The 20,397-nt window shown below is 33.5% G+C and overlaps 1 pseudogene; it reads right to left on the bottom strand.

Moving 5' to 3' along the window:
- Positions 1–4,290: 4,290 nt before the first annotated feature.
- LOC146886120 (putative CCR4-associated factor 1 homolog 11 pseudogene) lies at positions 4,291–4,984 on the bottom strand (annotated as a pseudogene).
- Positions 4,985–20,397: the final 15,413 nt, after the last annotated feature.

The raw sequence follows: 20,397 nt of genomic DNA, 5'->3' as shown, positions 1-20,397 counted from the left end.
ATGCCAACAAAAATTTGACCGAATTCGATCGAGTTAACCCGACTGAAATTTGGTCGAATTTAAATATTTTTAGTTGGCTAATATATTTTTTAAATTTAATTTCAAATTTTTATATATTGAAATAAATATTGTTAAAATGAAATTTTATCTTGTAAGGAAAATTTAATTATTTTATCCAAACATATTAGAGTTAGTTGAGTTAGTTTTTTGTTGTTACCGTTACAAGGTCTGTTTTCTTCTTTTTCTCTACAGAGCTTAGCCTTATACAAACTAGGTCTCTGTCTTTGTATCAGTTGAGTTGATCAATAAAGCATTAAGACTTCTTTTTCTGGTTTTTATCTTCTATTACCCTCTATACCCTAATATGGTATCAAAGCCTATCCTAGCAAGCTTTCTTGGGCATTTTGTTCTACCCTATATAGGTCCGCTAACAGACCATCCATTTTTAGACCCACACACGAGATGCATATACCTCGGTGTGAGGGGGGTGTGTTGGAAGTCCCACATTGACTAGAGATAAGGCCATTTCATAGTATATAAATGGGTTGCAAACCTCACCTTATAAGCTAATTTTGTGGGGTTGAGTTAGTCTTAAAACCCACTTCTAACAGTATATAAATGAGCCAACTTCCTTCAAAGAAGTTAATCAGATTGATTGTTGGCAAAGAGCTATGAAAGTTGAATTGAATGCCCTTGAAAGAAATAAGACTTGGTCTCTCATTACTCTCCCTCCAGGAAAGAAAGTTGTGAACTGTATACGGGTTTACCGAACCAAATTTAGAGTTGATGGCTCCAATAAAGCACGCTTAGTCGCCAATGGCTTCACTCAAACTGAGAGGATTGATTTCTTTGAAACTTTTTCACCTGTTGTCAAGCTAACAACAATTCGGTTTCTTCTCTCTGTTGCTATATCTTGAGGTTGGTTTTTACATCAATTTAATAATGCCTTTTTAAATGGTGACCTTGATGAAAAAGTATATATGAAGCCTTCTCCGAGTTTGCTCCTTCCTTCCACCACTTTAGTTTGCAAGCTTCATAAATCTTTATATGGTTTAATGCAAGCTAGTAGACAGTGGAATGCCAAACTCACTTCTGCTCTACTACACTTTGGCTTCACTCAAAGCTCCGCCGATCACTCCTTATTTCTTAAAAAAACACTAGCTGCTTTTACTGCCCTTTTAATCTATGTTGACGACATAATTATAGCTGGGAACAATATTCGAAAAATTAAACACTAAGTCTTATATTAATGATCAATTTCATATCAAAGATCTCAGAGAATTGAAATGCTTCTTAGGGCTTGAAGTTTCCCGTTCTCAACGAGGAATTGTTATTAATCAAAGGAAGTATTGTCTTGATATCTTTTCTGACTTTGGCTTAACAGGTTGCAAACCTATCCCTTCCCCTGTCAACCCCTTTGTCAAGTTGAATGCCACTGATGGAGAACTTGTCTCTGACCTCACAAATTTTCGAAAGTTCATTGGCAAGTTATTATATCTCACTCATACATAGCCTAACATTAGCTTTGTTGTACAACAAGTCAGCCAATTCACGACGGCCCCAAGAACTTATCATTTATAAGCAACCATCCAGATCCTCAAATATCTCGAAAATGCTCTAGACTAGGGTCTGTTTTATCCTGCTCATGACCCTCATTGACTTCAAGCTTTTTCTGATTCAGATTGGGCTTCCTACAACATTACACACAAATTTGTCACCGATTACTGTGTTTTCTATGGCCACTACTTAATATCGTGGAAATGTAAGATATTTCAAATATTATATTCAAATAGATTATTTAGAAAATAAAGGAAATTCAATTGCAAGAAATTCAAATACAATGCATTCCAATTGTTTAGAATTGTTGAAATGATTCATCCAAATACAAGGTTAAGTCTTATACTTTTCAATTTGTCATAATTTATTTTTTATGTGTTAAATGCCTAATAGGTTAAAATAGGATGGATGGATTTACATCATAATCTATTATTTGATTTAAAGATATTAAACACATATGTCTTGCATTTTTTACATATCTATAATATTATAGGCTTAAATAGTCATTTGGTCCTAGTTTTGGTCAAGTTTTTTTTCACTTTGGTCCTACTTTTGAAATTGTTTTCAATTTGGTCATACCTTTTGTTAATTTCATTCAATTTAATCCTTTTCCTTAACTCCGTCTAAATAGTTAACGGAACAGTGGCCAGCGTGGTTCGTTTTTGTGACGTGGAGCACTGTTCAATGACGTGTCTGTTATTTTACTGTGTTGGCCTTTTAATTTTAATTACAGAGTTTAGGGTTTAAAATATGTGAAGATTTGTTCGCGGCTCCCATTAGAAATATGGGATTCTATGAAGTGTTTTTAACAAAAGGCCTTGGGCTCTCCAACTAACAATGTCTAGTTTTTGTTGTGTTTCATCCAAAGTTCTTATAAAAAATCCTAGGAAATCAGGGGAATCTGTATAAGGAAGACAAAGTACATCACTAGAAACCATATGGGGACTGTGAAGACAGTTGATCACATTGAAATATATATTTTACTATATTGTAGTAATTTTTAAAAAATGACTGGACTTTATGTAGAGTACCAACTTTGTGTCAGAATTTCTGAACTCGTTATTTTCTTTTAAGAATAAACTTTCTCATTAATTTAATAATTAGAAATGTTAGTGATCATGCGTTGGGGAAGCTGAATAAAAGTTTCAAGTTGTTTAGAATTTCAATGGGTTACATGCCTAATTTCGGCTATATATACAGAAAATTGTCCATATGGTGTCAATCTTGCAAAGCAGTTAGCAACGTCTTTGCTCAGTGTTCTTGGTAGTTGTGGGAGTGTAAGAATATCCTTTTCAGAGAGAACTTCACAAAAGGTATACCATGAAGTTTCTTATGCAGATATCATTGAGCAATGTTTTCATCTCTGGCACTTTTTGTTTCCTTTTTTGGTCTTTTAAACAGGTATCCAATATTATAATGAAAGAACTTGGAATAATCCAAAAGTTTATGTTTGGGATGGACAAGGTAAATATGTATTCAGGTTTAGATTGCTAAATCAAATTCTTTTAAAAAAATTTAAGAGATAAAATGTGGTTAATCCATGACACTAACACAAATTTCAGAACCAAACCCGCATATGAGGCATCTGGCTTGGGCGGATGCATTTGTTGTCACTGCAGATTCAATTAGCGTGATAAGTGAAGCTTGCAGTACTGGGTATGGCTGTCAAAAGTATCTCCATGATAGATTTTCTCCACTTTGACTCTAAATGAGTTTACTGAATCTTCACAGATCGGTTTCAATCTTTGATGACAACAATTGCTCTAAAATCCCCAATTCCACGAAGAAATCCCCAAATCCACGAAGAATCCCTAAATGCAATTCCACAAATTATAAACCCTAAACTCTGTAATTAAAATTAAAAGGCCAGCACAATAAAATAACGGACACGTCATTGAACAATGTTGCACGTCACAGAAACGAACCACGTTGGCCACTATTTCATTAACTATTTAGAACGAGTTAAGGAAAAGGATTTAATTGATTGAAATTAACGAAAGGTAGAACCAAATTGAAAACAATTTCAAAAGTAGGACCAAAGTAAAAAAAAATTGACCAAAACTAGGACCAAATGACTATTTAAGCCTATTATATTAGTGAGTGATGAGATTGTAAGTTGAGTAAATTAATATATGAAGTAAATTTATATTTATTAAGAGCAAAGTAATATTTGCACATATATTTTATAAATATTTTTATTAAATTACAAACTCATAATTGTGCATCAATTAATTTTTTAATGGAGGACAAAAGAAGGATCTATGACACTAGTAAAACTTCTCATATTGCATAATATTTTTCTTGCAAATTTGTTAAAACAATTTGAAAGAAAAGACATTTTTCAGCCATTTTTTCTAAGAATTTTAATTGGCAGGTAATTTCTTTGTATGTAATCATTTCCTACAAAATTATTAAATTTGCAAGTATTTGCTACAAAATTTGTTGCGAAAAGTGTTTATACAAAATATTTTGCAAGAAAATTGGTAGCAATTTCTTGCAAATTCTTTTTCATAACAAGATTTATAAGTATTTCCTATGTAAAACTTTCAAAACAAAATTGGCAGGAAATATGAGCTTTTTTAGTAATGTGAGGTTGGAAAAAACCTTGTAAACATTTCAAATTTATACATTCTTCCACTTGTAGAAAAAACAATGAAAGCAAGAGAAGTGCAAACATTTTAAAACATAAATATTATGGCATCTCTAAACCATAGACAACACTTGCATGTTTTTTCAAGTCATTTCGTGTATGAAAATAGAGTCTTTTAATCTCATTAAAAAATGAGACACTGCATGATGGCTTTTTCTAGCACTATTATCAAAACCTAAGAACTCACTAACTTTGTCTAAACTGTCATGAAGGTTGGGACAAAATCTGATGAGATGTTTATCATCATATTCTTTTTGTTCAAAGAAGAATTTAACGAGTTGTAGAAAGTCACCCAAGTTGGGAGGTAGAAGTGGTTGCATGTGAAGCAAACAATGACTTAATACTTTTACCATATAGGAAAAATCATAAGCACCATGAAAATTAATTCAGTGAATATGACTATTACAGAAGTCCTGAGAGCATCATGAGCTCAACGAATTGCACAATGCTGACTTCAAAGTTTCGATTCTTATGAAAATCCATTTTGTGACGTTGGAGGAGGGTGATGGAGTGATGAGTATGAGGATGACACATGATATCGAACTCAAAGAAGTTGAATTCCCAAATGAAGCGGTTGGAGGTTCCAAAGGTTAGCAGGTTATCGTGGAAGTCTAAAATGGTCAGGTTGGAGTACTGGACCTGATTGGAAGATGATGCTAGGAAACTCTGTGTCCATATAAATCAAAGGGAAATCATCCTACAAATGAACTCAAACTCTGCTTCAAGGTTGTACGACCACATTGATTGTGTCATCACAACACCAGAAAGGATGGTCATCTTAGCATATTTATTCTTGTCTCTCTCAAAAATAAAAAATAAAAACAGAATTACAACTACACACTTTTATAGTGATGGATTATGAAAAAAATCACAAACCAATTAGAAAAGATAAGATAAAAATAATTTGTGCAATCTAATCTTATGATCACTAGACATATATGGTATGCATATAAGGTTGACCTTGAACTTACGGTCATGTACCATCACTAGACATCTAGTACATAACACAAACGTCTTGACCAAACCAGAGGCTGGAGTAGATACCACTAGATCATACTACAACCCTCTCACAAGAAAACCCAACTCTTGAACACAAGATTATGACACAAAGGAGTGAGTCGTTCTAGAGTCATACAACACATAATCTTCTACCATTTATCATACAACAACCAACGATAATGTTACCTAAACCAATTTCCTCCGCTCTAATCATAGCATAAACTCTTCTTGACGCATGAGGTGCACTTCCATTACAAGAGTGACATCTCCTGGAACCTGCCATGTGAGGACATACATTTATGTAATGTGGTACTCCACAGTTATAACACTAAATCCGTCCCGGTTGTGAAAATTGATGGGAAGAAGTCCCCCTAGACCCCTGAGATTGGGGCCAATAGTAAGGTCTCTTCCTTTCTTCTTGTCGAGGTTCGAACCCATATGGTCCTCCCACTTTCTACTGCTTCTGTTGTGCTTCAACTTCCGCTTTCAACTTTCTCTATCAGTCTTGTTTTTTCTACTTAGGCAGGAAATTTCTTTATAGGTAGAGGTGTCACCATCAACTTTATATCTCTTATCAGTCCATTCTCAAATTTCCTACAAGGTCACTCTTCATCCATGACTATGGTGTTGAAACCCCTTTGGTGTTTAAACCTCTCGGCATACTCAACAACATGTTCCCTTGCAAAACTTCACTTCTTTAGCACATATGAGAAATACTCAATAAAGAAATGGTTCTTAAACACTTCCCAATTCATAACTTCTGTCTTCTCTTCTAACATCAACTTTATACTAGCCCACCAGTATTATGTTTGTCTAGTGAGCATGTACACAATGTAAGCTAGCTTGTTCTCATTCGAGTATCTTTTAACATGAAAAAACTCTCTCTATATCCTTCATGCACTGATCTGCTTCATCCGAGCTTATCTTTCCATCGAACTTTGTCAGATGATCTTGCAGAAAATCCTCCAAACTTCACTCATGTGGTGGAGAGGGTGGAGCTTATGAAGGACCAACTATTTTCTTGTTTTCCTTTATTTGCCTTACTGGTGTCAGGTACCGCTTTGAGCCACCTTAGAAGATAGCCTAGAGGCTTCATCTTCTGTAAGGTCGCCTAATGTTGCTGTATCATGGCAGCACTCTGCTGCTGGAGACTTACTGCCATGGTCTCGATTGCCCTTGCTAGATCGGGCATATCCAAGGTTAGAGGGGGTAAAGGAGATGGCCTAGGTGCCATAACTTTGCTCACATAGGGAAAACCATCAGTTTAACTCAAGGAAGCTAACAAACTATCCAGAGCATAATCGAGAATGCTCAACAAAAGCTAATCATGCCTATACCTACATGTTTTCTAAGGAGCGATGCTATGATACAAAAAATGTAACATCCCAAAATAACAGCCCAAATTTAACTACCTGATAGGATCTTATATGGTTACTATCCAAAAGAAGAAGAAACATACATAAAGTATATAAATCACTTCATTTACAATAATCTATAAAGGTAAAACTATAACCAAAATAAGTTCAAATTCAACCCAAGAACAAGCTAGAAAGGGTGATAACTACAGAGTTTTCAAAAGATAACGAGTAGCAAAATGCTAATTAAATTCTAAACTCTTTCACTGTCATCACCATTGTCAAGGGAGCCAACACCTAAATCTTCGTCTGCTTACACCAAATATTGGTGATTATTGCAAAAGAAGAACAACAACACAAAAAGCATACACACAAGAGAGGGTACGCTAATATAAAAAAAAATGTTCCATTAATCATAAATTAAATCATATTAGGAAGTTGAATTATTCATACCATTATAAGCAATAAACTGCATGGTAAAAGACCCATTAGATTTAGTTATCCAGATAACCAACATTGAGGTAGAACTATTTAGAAGTTTTGGCACTTGTGATGGATAACCTCCACCCACACGATTAATCCTATATAGGTTCCTAGAACTACAAATGGTTCTTCCAATAAAGACCTCTTGTTACTCTCTACTCCTAATTCATTTTCCTCTTCATGAGTGTGAATGATTAGTAGAGTGTTAGGATAAACTTTCAAATTTTGAGTCCCTATATCAATGCACACCAAAACACACATACTTTAAATGGATTTTCCTTTAAAAATCCATTCATCATTCTCAATTCACAATTAAACAAGTCTCATACATAATATCATCAATGTACAACACATATATCCATTGGCAAGGTCATCATCATCACAAAAGTTCATATCATCCTCACACATTCACATAATCACCAAGTAATTTACACAATAACTTAACAACACATATGCAAATTGGTTAGGGGTTTTAAAAATAAAACTACAATTTGAACAAAGCTCTAAAAATTATGTTTTTACATTCAAATGAAAGATAAAGGAATCAACAACTCAATGTAAAAAGAATCCATCAAATTGGGTACCTATAAAAAAAGTTATGTACTAAATAAGTGACAAAGGTCAAAGGAGTCAACAACCTAATCTACGGGAACCTTACCCGAAAAACTACTTTCTTTATAGAATTTCAAACAAAGATCACACCGGTCACAACAAAGCATCATATTTCTAGGATCTGCTATAAAAATTTCAGCTCGATCCAACGGTTAATGAAGCATGAATTCAAAATTTTATGAGATAACTTAGAGTTGGAAAATTCCACTCAGTGAGAGGATTGCTCGCCCAACGAGGAAAAATCTCTATTCAAATTAATTTTGGCACTCGCTAGGTGAACAATAGGCTCACTCAATGAGTCTGCATAAAGCATAAACGAAAAATAATGCATTTTGATAGTGTCAAATGAACTTAAAACCAAGTTTAAGCCTTATATACGTCAAAAATATTTCAAATTCCACGTTACCATTTAATTTCCATCAAATTGATCTTAAATCATATGCATTCAATAAAACCCCCAAATGTTTCTAACCCATACATACTCAAACATGAAATTAGGGATTTTTCATCTCACACCCACAAAGAACAACATCAACATATCAATTTGAGTTGTCAAACACAACATCAACACACAACCAGGCATTCAAACAAAATCATCATGCATAGGTAAGGTTTAACTTCCCTCACCTTCAAAGATAGACTCAAACTCTAAGAACCCTCAAGGCACCTTAAAACTTGTGAAAGTTCAACCTTGACCTGAGACAATGAAAAACAATCTGATCGTGCCAACACAACCACTAATTAGAAGGGATACAAGATGGAAACCAAAAAGGCAGATGTAAGCAAGGAAGACTTGAACGCATTGTAGAAGAAACAAAAATGGCGAGAAAAACTTACTTACCCCAAACAAGAAACTATCAGTAGGAATCAAAGGCCTTGCTCCGAGGAACGACCCTACAGTCTTGGTTCTACAAATTAACAAACAGATAGTGACAAATGGAGGTTCAAAGATGGAGATGGAGGAGATGGAGTTGAGAGAACATAAGAAAGGATTTATGCTTCTTTTGAAAACAAAAGGCTTAGAATTTTGGTTTATTTAGGAAAGAAAAAAAGATTTTACAGGTTTTATAGTGCTTTCTCACTACCTGGCTTGTAATATGACTAATGCACTTATGGAACATTAAATTTGTGATAATATGATGACACTTGTATTGTCAAGACGTTCAATTTGTTTTAGGAATTGCAAGTTTAACCAAAGATTAATAAATCAAATTATTTCAAAGGTGATTTAAATATTCTTGCTTGTTTTTTACTTTCCAATGAGATCAACAAAGGAGGCAAAAATAATGCACCAATCAATGATAATCACTAAGCTTTAGAACAAGCAACACAATAAACATCACTATAAATAACTAATTTAGGAGTTATCCTAGTAGGCAAAAATAGGTTTCATTTAGAGGTACCTCTCAAGTAGCAAATTATATGATGAATCACTACCAAGTGTAAACATGTTGAGAAGGATGAGGAAGTAGCTCATCTATTGAACATCTAATAAGATGTTAATTTATGTAATGGTCAATTAATTAACACTACCCATGAGTTGTCGATATGATAAAGATGAAATAGGAAGTCAACTTTAAAAGGGGCGTGCAGATTGAACAAAGCTTTAAAAGATGTTTTGAAAAATTTTCATGTCATTTATTAGATATTATATATGAGGATCATCTAGTAGTTTTATATAATTTTTACAAATGTTTGTCTAAGGCGTGCACATATGTAATTAAAAAAATAATGAGCACTTTTGTTTTAATATTGGTTCACTCTAATATGTGTTATAATTTGTTCTCTTTTTTCAATTATAAAGGGTTTCAGTATTCAGTAAATGATTAAAATATTTTCTATTCCATTTTTTGTTTACAATAAATACACAAAGTCACTCTTGAGTATCCTTATCTCTCTTCCTTGATATAAGGAACATGTATTATATTTTAGAAGTCATATTTATGGTTTTCTCAAGTATTTTTTAACCACCACTTCAAGATTGAACAAATTTTGTTTAGTTACAAGGATACTATGATAATGAGGTTATGAATTTAAGCACTCCTATTCTAGAGATTAACTTAAAGTGAATAATTTACAAATAAAAGTCTTTCTCTAAAGTATTATAATAGATGATCTTATGAACTAGCTCTTAGAAGTTGTTAAAACTTTTTGCATGCAATGTACTCAATTCATGTCAAATCTTGTATGTGGCATTAACTTCATTTTGCATGGGATGACTTCTATTTATAGACTTTTGATAAAGAACAATTATAGCTTACGTTTCTTACATGTGGTTCATTGTCCTCGTGTTAGTGCTTTTCAAAACATGCTTGACTCTACATTTGCAACTTTCTTTCTAGTACTCAAAGTGGTAAGTGAAGTACACCTTTTCTCTCCAACTCCTTTTATAATTTAAGCAATAAATTCAACAAGAATATACATCCCTATTAATCCAAACAACTTTATATAAATTGGTTCATTATATTCTTGAACTATTTAGTTATGCACTAAAGCATAAAATTCACAACCCTTCTTGAAACACCATTAAAAAAGAAAACAAGGTATTGAAAACACTCAAATATCTATAACACTACAAAAGTATATAATTTTAGTTGGGATTTGTTTACTAGGGTTATAATAACCTCCAATAAAATATACACATTGTGAAGGTTTTGAAAGCCCTGGTTTACTATCCGAGGTGCTTTAAGAAACTCCAAAGAATGCCTTTTTACTTTTTCATTTTTCTCCTTTTTTGTAATTTTTAATTAGATGACCCGCGTACGCATTACCCTCTCTTTCTCTCTTTCTTTCTCATTGTTTTTACCCTAGGACTAAGAAAATAAAGCCTTCATGTGTGTACCTCCACCGTGCCTCCATCGTTCTTGGTAATGAAGATCGTTTTATTTGCTTTGAATTTCGTCTTATTGCTTTTTATCGCTCTTTCTCTTTCAATTTCATTTCTTATTTTCAATTTCATTTTTGTATCATGTAACTTTCGATTCTGTTCCCTGCTTCATTGCTTTTGATTTCGTTTCCTTGCGTCGTTGCTTTCAATTTCGTTTTCCTCTTTCAATTTCATCTCTCTTACTCATGCCCTAACTCACTGATTATTTTGGCACTATCAAGTAGCAGTGCTGATGGTTCCACAACCACTGTAATCAGAGTGTGATTCGACGACCATTGTAACCATTGTAATAGTGTGATCTGTACTTCTGTTTAGGTGCTCCTCTTTGCTCTTTGTAACTTCATCTCTGATTTTGTGATCTTAGATTTTGTTCTTAAGTTTCACCACTTTGCCTTTTTTTAATCTCCTCTGATATTGTTGTTAGTGAGGTGCTAAATTTTTCTCTTGATTGAATATTTACCATACAAGTTACAATTTGATGACACATATAAATACAAACCATGTTATTATATAGTCAAATTTGATCAATCTTTTCATACATCTGTATAGGTTCAGTAGTATAACTTCTGAGTAGTAAAATGTTTCTGCATAGTTTAAATAGTTTAATGTTTTTTAATATTTAAGATAGAAAAAAAAATGAAACAAGATTTATTGGTTGATTGTTATTCCTATGTTACAAAAAAGACAAATTTCATACATGTTTTTTAAAGAAAGTTTTAGTAGATAGTGAGAACAAAGTTCATTTCTGATTATAAGCACCATAGCATTCCATTTACTTATAAAGCCAGACACTTATACTTATTACATATGATATTTGATTAGAATAGAAATATTGAAAAGAAGTGATCAATCAAGAAATTGGTAAAAAAAAAGCAACTCTTTTCTATCTTTCCACACTAATCAATTATGAAAATTCATCCAAAGGGACTATGATGAATATCTGGTGTATCTGAAAAACTAGCAACTCACATAAACATGTGAGTGATGAAGGTTAGTATAGGAGGTACAAATAGCAACACATAAACATGCTAATGGAGCATTTGTGACTGATGAAGCGAGGGAAATTGATGTAAGTTCAATTCTAATAAAGTCTATAATTTTCAACCATACTTTGTGTTATTTTAATTAGTTTGTTGTATTTTTTGAAGGAAAAAAAAAGCATATGAATCAACATCATCATCATTTGTATAAGAAGAAATATCAAGTACCGATTCTTTATCTTTTGCTTTTGGAAGCCAAGAACATTATGGACGTGTTAGGGGTTTGGGTTTGGGTCCTTGCCCATCTAAAGTGTTTGGCTACAACGGTCATTCATATAGTGGAACATCTTCAAGTTCATCATCTAATGCTCAGTTACAAAATCAGGTTAGGTTTTTAGTTTTGATCATGATGCTTTTATCAAAGTTACCTTTGAATGTGTTTGAAGTAAGCCGATTCTCTATTTTGATTATTTTGATTAATTTTATGTTTTAAAATAGGTTTCTACATTGACATCCAAACTCAATGAAATGAAGGCAATAAGTAATTTTTTGGTACAAAATTATCAAGGAGAGTTGTCTCGTGCTCATGATTTTACTATGTGTCATGCACCAACGGTAATATTTAAATCTTGATTAAATTAATATATATTTGATATTATTATTTGAAAACTTATTAATTATCATTATTTCTGATATGTTAGATATCTAATCAAGGAAGTGTTCCTAACAAAGAAATAAATGATCAACATCATGTTATATTTTATATAATTTTATTATATAAAATTATTATTCTCTATTTTGTTATTATTATGGATTAGCATTAATCAATAAATTAAATAATTTGTTAATATTAAATTAATATGGGTAATATATAATTTTGGGTTTCTGATGAAGGATCTGTGATGAGTTGAATTGTTTAGCAAACTGTCTGTGATGGACTTGAATAATCAGATATATATTTTTTTAGAGGTCCTTGGTCTCTGCTGAGAGGTTATAAAACTAATACCCCATTAGTCAGTTTTTAAGAGTAACAGCGTAAAACGCTCTTACGTTTTAGAATACCTATGAGAAAGAGAACAGTAGCATCTCATATTACGTACTTCCATGGATCCTTCATTAATTCTGGGTACACAATTTTTAACTCGTACTTGAATATGTTTTGAATTTATTGTATTATTTTATCTTATATATATTTTATTCCTATCAAATGGTATCAAAGCCTATAAGATACAAAATATAGATATTCTTTTAGGAGTTTATCTTAATTTCCATAACTGTTCACTAAGGCATGAAATATTATATGGATATATTAAATTTCTCGTTTCAATTAGAAAATTGATGAAGGAGTTTAATGGATTATTTATGTTTACGTTTTGTTCTCGATTGTCATGAACATTAAATGGTATCTGTCCCCATTCTCTTTCTAGTTTTTGTTGTTCTGGTGCTGCTCCAAGGTGATATTGCAAATTTATGAATTTTTAAAGGGGATTAAAATTATTGAAACCCCAAATTAAAGAAACCCTAACCCTAATTAAAATACCTTTCGAACCCTTTTTCATTCGGCTTGGAAATCGAACGACATGTCACCGGCGGGCAGCTACAACATGTCTGGTTTTTTCGGTATTCGTCATTGGTGCGGTGGAGTGCGATGTTGATAACATGGAGGTGCCCAGCCATGGTGGTTTCGCAAGATATTGTAGCGATGGTTTCATCGCGGAGGCTCGCAGCAATGCAAACCGGTGGTCATTCGCTCGCGCTGGTGGTCCCTATTCACGTCACAATGGCTTGCTTTTTTTTTGTTCTCTTGTGATGGGACGCGATATCATGGGTACATTTGTATGAAATTTTGTGGTAATGATATAATTTAATTATTTTATTAATTAATTTGATATTAAATTAATATTAATCATACCCTATTTGCATTTTATTATTAATGTATTTTATTTTTCTTGATACAATGTATTTTGTGAATTTTATTATGTCAATTATTTGTCTTTTACCCTATAGGTATTATATTTCTTTTGACATGAGATGTGCATTATATTTTTTATTCTGATTATATTTCTTATTTATTATGATTCAGGACCCTTAGGTGGGATCATAGTAAATGAGAAATAATTTGATATTATAGGCATATTGTGTTGTGTATTCATAAACATTTATTTTGTTTATTTACACAATAAGTGTGTATTAAATTTTTCTTTGTTATTTTAATACCAGCTTCTTTGCCTATATCATTGATTCGGTCCAAACTTTAAATGGGACAAATTTTGAGGACTGGAAAGAATCTTTGGATTTATATCCGGCAATTACCAATATGGACTTTTCCTTGAGAGAAGCATAACCTTCAGCTCTTACGCCTGAGTCCACTAGTGTCCAGAGAGCTTTTGGTGCAAAATGGGAACACTCGAACATGGTGTGCTTGATGGTGATGAGATACACCATGGAGAAGTCTATTCGACAGAGCATTCCAGATAATGACAATGCTAAGGATTTTATGAGATCAGTTGGTGATGGGTTTAAGACTTTTAACAAAGCTTAAAAGGGTAAATATCTGTCACTTCTTGAGAAGACCAAATATGATGGTGTCAATGGTGTTCGTGAGCATATGATGAAGCTTATGCACTATTATAACAAACTCAAATCTCTAAAGGTAGAGCTTGGTGATAGTTACTTGATTTGGTAGGTTATAAAATCTCTTCCTTCTTAGTTTGATGTGTTGAAGACTTCTTACAACACTCAGAAGGAGGAATGGAAAATTGATGAAATGATAGCTATTATTTCTCAAGAGGAAGCATCGATTAAAAAGACCAAGTCTCATAGTGTGCAGTTCACAGCTACTACTTCTGGCACTAAACCTGTGAAAAAGGGATTCAAAGGTAAATCTCGTCCTGAAAAGGGGAACACAAGGAAAGCATCAGTGGTTTTGGAGCCTAAGAAGAAGCACTTCAAGGGGAATTATGCCTATTGTAAGAAATTTGGGTACAAGCTAGCTGACTGTTATATTCTTAAGAAGAAGAATGCCGATAAGGAAGGTATACTCCTATATGCTCTAACTTGTTTTGAGTTTAATGTTGTTGATGTTCCTACCAACTCTTGGTGGTTAGACTCGAATGTCACTATTCATGTTGTGAATTCTTTATAAGGGTTCACAAGTTTGAGAAAACCAAGTGATGTCGAGTCCAAGATTATCATGGGAGATGGAGCTAGAGCACCATTTGAAGATATAGGAGTAGTTTCTTTAAATCTACCTTTTGGGCATGTTTTGTTATTGAAAGACTTCTATGAGAAGGAATTTGATTTCAGTTTCAATTTTGGATAAATATGGCTACACTTTTGAATTTGGCAATGGTAAACTTGTTGTTTATTTCAATTCAATTATTGTTGGCTCAGGAGTTTTATATGATGGACTTTACATGCTGAATGTGAATCACATGTTTGTTAATTATGTTATTGGACATAAGCATAGTAGAGTTGATGAAAATTCCTCTATGTTGTGGCATAGACATTTGGGACATATTTCTAGACCTCGGATTGAAAAGTTGATTAAAGAGGGTATTCTGAATGATTTGGATTTTTCTGATTTTGATACTTGTGTTGATTGCGTTAAGGGCAAGCTTACCGCAAAAGTAAGAAATACAGGAGCAAACAAGAGTGACAATGTGTTGAAGCTTATTAATTCTGATATATGTAGACCTATCACACCCACTTCCATGGGGGGATGTCGGTATTTTATCATTTTTATAGACGATTATTCCCGATTTGGATGGATAGATCTCCTACAGGAAAAATCAAGTTCCTTGGATGCTTTTAAGTCTTTCAAACCTGCTATTGAATTGAAAACAGGAAAGAAGATAAAATGTGTAAGGTCTGACAAAGGTAGAGAGTATTATGGCAGATATGATGAGACTAGAAGAAATCTTGTACCTTTCGCTAGATTTCTTGATAATACTTTCGCTAGAGAGTATTATGGTATTCTTTGAGGATAATTTGGATAGTGGGAGCAATGCACCACGACCAATCACTCTTAGAGAAAACTGTGTTGTTATTCCCGTGCCATCCATTTATCTTCCTGCAGATAATGTGATTCTAGTTGTCCGTGATAAAAATGAATTTGTTCCAGATCTTGTGGATGCCAAATTACTTGTAGTAGATGAACAAGTTCATGATGATGTTGTTGAAAAAATTTCTTTGAGGAGATCTCAAAGAGTATGCAGGTCTTATATACCTGATAATTATCTTATGTATCTTCAAGAGAATGAATATGATCTAAATAATGTTGATGATCCTAATACTTTTCAAGAGGCTATCTCTAGTTCCCATGGTGATGATTCGTTAAATGCTATGCATGATGAGTTAACTTCTATGGCCCATAATGATGTTTGGGATCTTGTGGATTTGCCACTAGGTTGTAAACCAGTTTGGTGTAAATAGGTCTTCAAGACTAAGCGTAGTCCAGATGGAAAAGTTGAGAGATATAAAGCCAAACTTGTAGCAAAAGGCTATAGTCAGAGGGATGACATTGATTATAAGGAGACTTTCTCACCGGTCTCTACTAAGGATGCTTTTCGTGTTGTTATGGCTTTAGTAGCTCATAGAGATGTCAATGTGAGCCAGAACCCGTGAGCCAACCCGGCTCACCACGGGTTCGAGCCGGGTCGAGTTGGAATTTTTTTTTTGTGGTTATGGGTCAAAACGGGTTGAGCTCACTTAACTCACGGGCTATGCGGGTTCGAGCCGGGTTATGGTGAGCTGACCCACCAACCCACCTATATTAAAAAAACCTAGTTTAATAAAATTAATTATTTAAAGTTAATATTTTTAGAATCAGAAAAAATGCAATCCTTAACCTAATCCTCTTCTCATTTTCATTTTCGACCCACTCGCACTTCCCTTCCCTCTCACTTGTGTCCGTCGGGGTGGTGCCCACAAATGGTGGTGGTCGGTCGTTCTTTGGTGGCAGTGGTCGACGTTGGTGCCAGCCTTTCGGTGGTGGTCAAGTCGAGAAAAAATGCAATCCCTAACCTAATCCTCTTATCATTTTCATTTTCGACCCACTCGCACTTCCCTTCCCTCTCACTCATGTCCATCGCAATGGTGGCCAGAGGTGGTGGTCGTCGGTCGTTCTTTGGCAACAGTGGTCGACATTGGTGCTGGTCGTTCTGTGGTGGTCGAGCCGACACTTCTTCTACTCCTACTGCTCCTGTGCCTAGCCACTCTCACTCGGTACTGCGTTGTCATTTTCATGTTTCTTTCTTTCTCTGTTTTCTTCAATCCTGATAATCACTACTCTTTAAACATCTTATATTTCGTGTTTACAACAGCTGGACTTGTTGAGATATTGCCAATTTAGTTGATGTGCATGAGACTTTGGTTTAGAGTAGGCCGTGAGAAAGACAAGGGATAGGTAGGTGCTGCTGCACTTTAAGGCCAAGCATTGTAAGTTGACGAAACTAAGCGAGAAAGGGGAAACAATCTACACATGTCACAATAGTTATGATGTTAATGAAGAAGATTTGAATTTAGAAAATGATTGACAATTTCTATTTCTCATCTAGTATCTAGGAAACTTATATTTGGTTGATATTTACTTTTATGTTCTATTTAAGACATTTATCATGTATGGACACCAATGACTTTTTGTTGATATACATTGCCTAAAATAGAGTTGCTGACTTGCTGCTTTATATGTTTAATTATGTATGATTTTGTTTCTACTAAGGGAGTTTTGCAGACTATCAGTCTCATATCTATGATTCTGTTTCTGTTAAAGGGAGTTGCTGACTTGCTGCGATATTTGTATGATTCTGTGAACAAAGCTCAACTCTAGTTAGCAACTTTCCTCTTAGGGTCAGTTCCAGTTTGTATATTTAATTTATTCATGTCATCTTTTTGGTCAGATTTGTTTATGTGTTGATTGTTCTTTTTAGTAAGTTTTTCACTTTTATTTTTTACACAAATTAATGTGCAGCATGGAATCTGAAACTATTCATCAGAGTGTTAATGTGAATCTTAACGTTGATGGTTATATAAATAATGAAAAAGCTAATGAGCAAGAGCCACCTTCTGTTAACAATGAAGATAATGAGGTTTAAAAAGAAAGTAAGAAAGCTAAGACGTTTACCTCTGAAGTTTGGAAATATTTTACAAAAGTTGGAATGAAAGATGGTAAAGAGAAGGCCAAATGTAATGCATGTGGGCAAGAATATGTAATTGGTGGCACTAAAATAGGTACTTCTACACTCTTGCGTCATTTGAAAAAGTGCAATGTTACCCCAAAATATAAAGATGTAGGTGGGATGATAATTGATAATATGGGAAAGTTAAGGGGTAGGGAACTTGATCACAAGCATGTTAGAGAGATTATGACAATGGCAATTGTTAAACATGGTTTGCCATTTAAGTTTGTTGAGTATAAATGGATTAGAGAATTGCTTTCATATTTGAATCTTGATGTGAAACATGTGAGTAGGAATACAATTGTTTCTGATTTGTGGAAATCCCATCTTGAGATGAAGGAGAAATTGAAACATGAAATGCATCAATGTCATAATCAGATTTGTTTGACTTCAGATTGTTGGACTGCTTGTACTCAAGAGGGATATATTTGTTTAACAACACATTTTGTTGATAACAACTGGAAATTGAATAGTAAAATTCTTGCCTTTTGTAAAATGGAACCTCCACATACAGGTCATGATTTAGCAAATAAAGTGTTTGAATATTTGACTGACTGGGGGATTGATAGGAAAATATTTTCTATAACTTTAGACAATGCTACTGCTAATGATTGTATGCAACAAATTTTAGGTGAACAATTAAGCTTACAAAATAGCTTATTGTGTGAGGGTGAATTTTTTCATGTGAGGTGTTATGCTCATATCTTGAATCTGATAGTTCAATATGGTTTAAAAGTGGCTGAAGTTACTTAGCACAAAATTAGAGAAAGCATTAAATATGTGAAAGGGTCAGAGGCAAGAAAAATAGCATTTACTAAATGTGTTGTTCAAGTGAGAGGTATTGATACTAAAGTGGGCTTAAGGTTAGATGTTCCTACTAGATGCAATTCTACTTTTCTTTTGCTTGAGAGTGGTCTTCAGTATCGTCGAGCTTTTGGAAGTTTCACTATACATGATAGAAACTTTAAATATTTTCCAACAAATGAAGAGTGGAAAAGAGCTGAAAGGATGTGTGAATTTTTAAGGCCATTTTATAAGATAACCAATTTGATTTTGACACATCTTATCCAACCTCTAATGAATATTTTATGCAAGTATGGAAAATTGAGTGCTTGCTAAGGGATACTCTAAGGAGTGATGATCCTTTAATGAAAGACATGGCGAAAAGGATGATGGATAAATTTGATAAGTATTGGAGTGAATATAGTACCATTCTTTCAATTGCCATGATTCTTAACCCACGAATGAAACTTGAAGCACTTCGATTCTATTATTCAAAACTTGATCCTTCCTCTTGTGATGAATAGCTTAATCATATAAAAGGAAAGATGTACAAACTCTTTGAAGAATATGTGAGTGTGAGGTCAAATTCATCCAATGCATCAAGTTCTCAATTCACTTGTTCAACAGAAGAACATTTGAACATGGAAGAAGACCAAGAGATTGATCCATATAATGTAAGTTAGTTAGTCATTATTCGTAACTAATTTTGTTATTTATTATTATCTTATCTTTATTTTAACCAATTTTTATGTTTGCTTTATATTGTTATATCAATATATCAATTATGTAAGCCAAAATGTGAATGTAACTGGCAAGTCTGAATTGGATCTGTATCTAACGAAAACACCACTTGAGCCAAAGTATTTTCCAAAGTTAGATGTTTTGAGCTATTGGAAGGATCGACAAGAATGCTATCCAAATCTATGTAGACTAGCTTGTGAGGTGCTAAGTATTCCAATAACAACTGTAGCTAGTGAGTCTGCATTTAGCATTGGTGGTAAAGTGCTTAGCAAGTATCGATCTAATCTTCTTCCTGACAATGTTCAAGCTCTAATTTTAACTCAAAATTGGTTACATGGCTTTGAAAATATTGGTAATTTAATTTATATAACTTTTCAATCTTTTTTTGACATCATACTTCTTATTCTACATTATATCATTTGTTAATAATTTGTTCTTAATTTTGAAGATGAAGATAATGAAGATGCTAAAAAAGAAGAGGAAATTGTTCTAGACTTTTCAACCCATGACTCTAATGTACCTTTTGAACAGTAATTGTAGGTAAGGAAGCTATTTTTCTGTTTGTCCAACTTGTATGTGAATTGTTTCCTTTTCTTATATTATGCCATGTGTCATTGACTTATTCCTTGTAAGGAAATTTTCTGGTTACGATGCTAATATAGTCCACAAGAATTGAACAGAAAGTATCGTAACAAAACTAGAATTTGCTTGCGCCACTTGTTCCTTGTTGTTGTGATATGTGAAGCTTAATTTAACCTTAGAATGAACTTAACAATTTCGTAGTAGCGATAAAGTTGGTTGGTTTATGCTATTGATTAGTATAATTTTCCATGTTTCTACAAATAACCAAAGGATGGTCTACAGTCACCTTATAAGCATGTGATTGACCATCTATTGGTTCCTATAGGAGAACACAAGATGAGTTGTATATCCTATGCAAGAAACAAAATTGATGTTTATCATTGGTCTGTTCATACGTGCAGTAAACGTTGGAATGATTAAGTGTTTCAGACTTGAATTATGTACAACTTGTTTATGTTGAGTGCAGTAAATCATGGTTCCTGTATGCCATGTTGGAACTTGAATTCAGCCCCCTTTGAAGGTTACCTTGTTGTAGGGATCCTTATTATATTTAAAGTAATTATGATGGGCTCATGATATTACTTATTGT

Source organism: Vigna unguiculata, chromosome 5, assembly GCF_037176805.1.
Source record: "Vigna unguiculata cultivar grain cowpea cultivar isolate G323 ecotype 2 chromosome 5, ASM3717680v1, whole genome shotgun sequence".
NCBI classification, from domain to species: Eukaryota; Viridiplantae; Streptophyta; class Magnoliopsida; order Fabales; family Fabaceae; genus Vigna; species Vigna unguiculata.
Note: the sequence above shows the minus strand (reverse complement) of the source record. Positions and strands in the feature narration are given on the sequence as shown.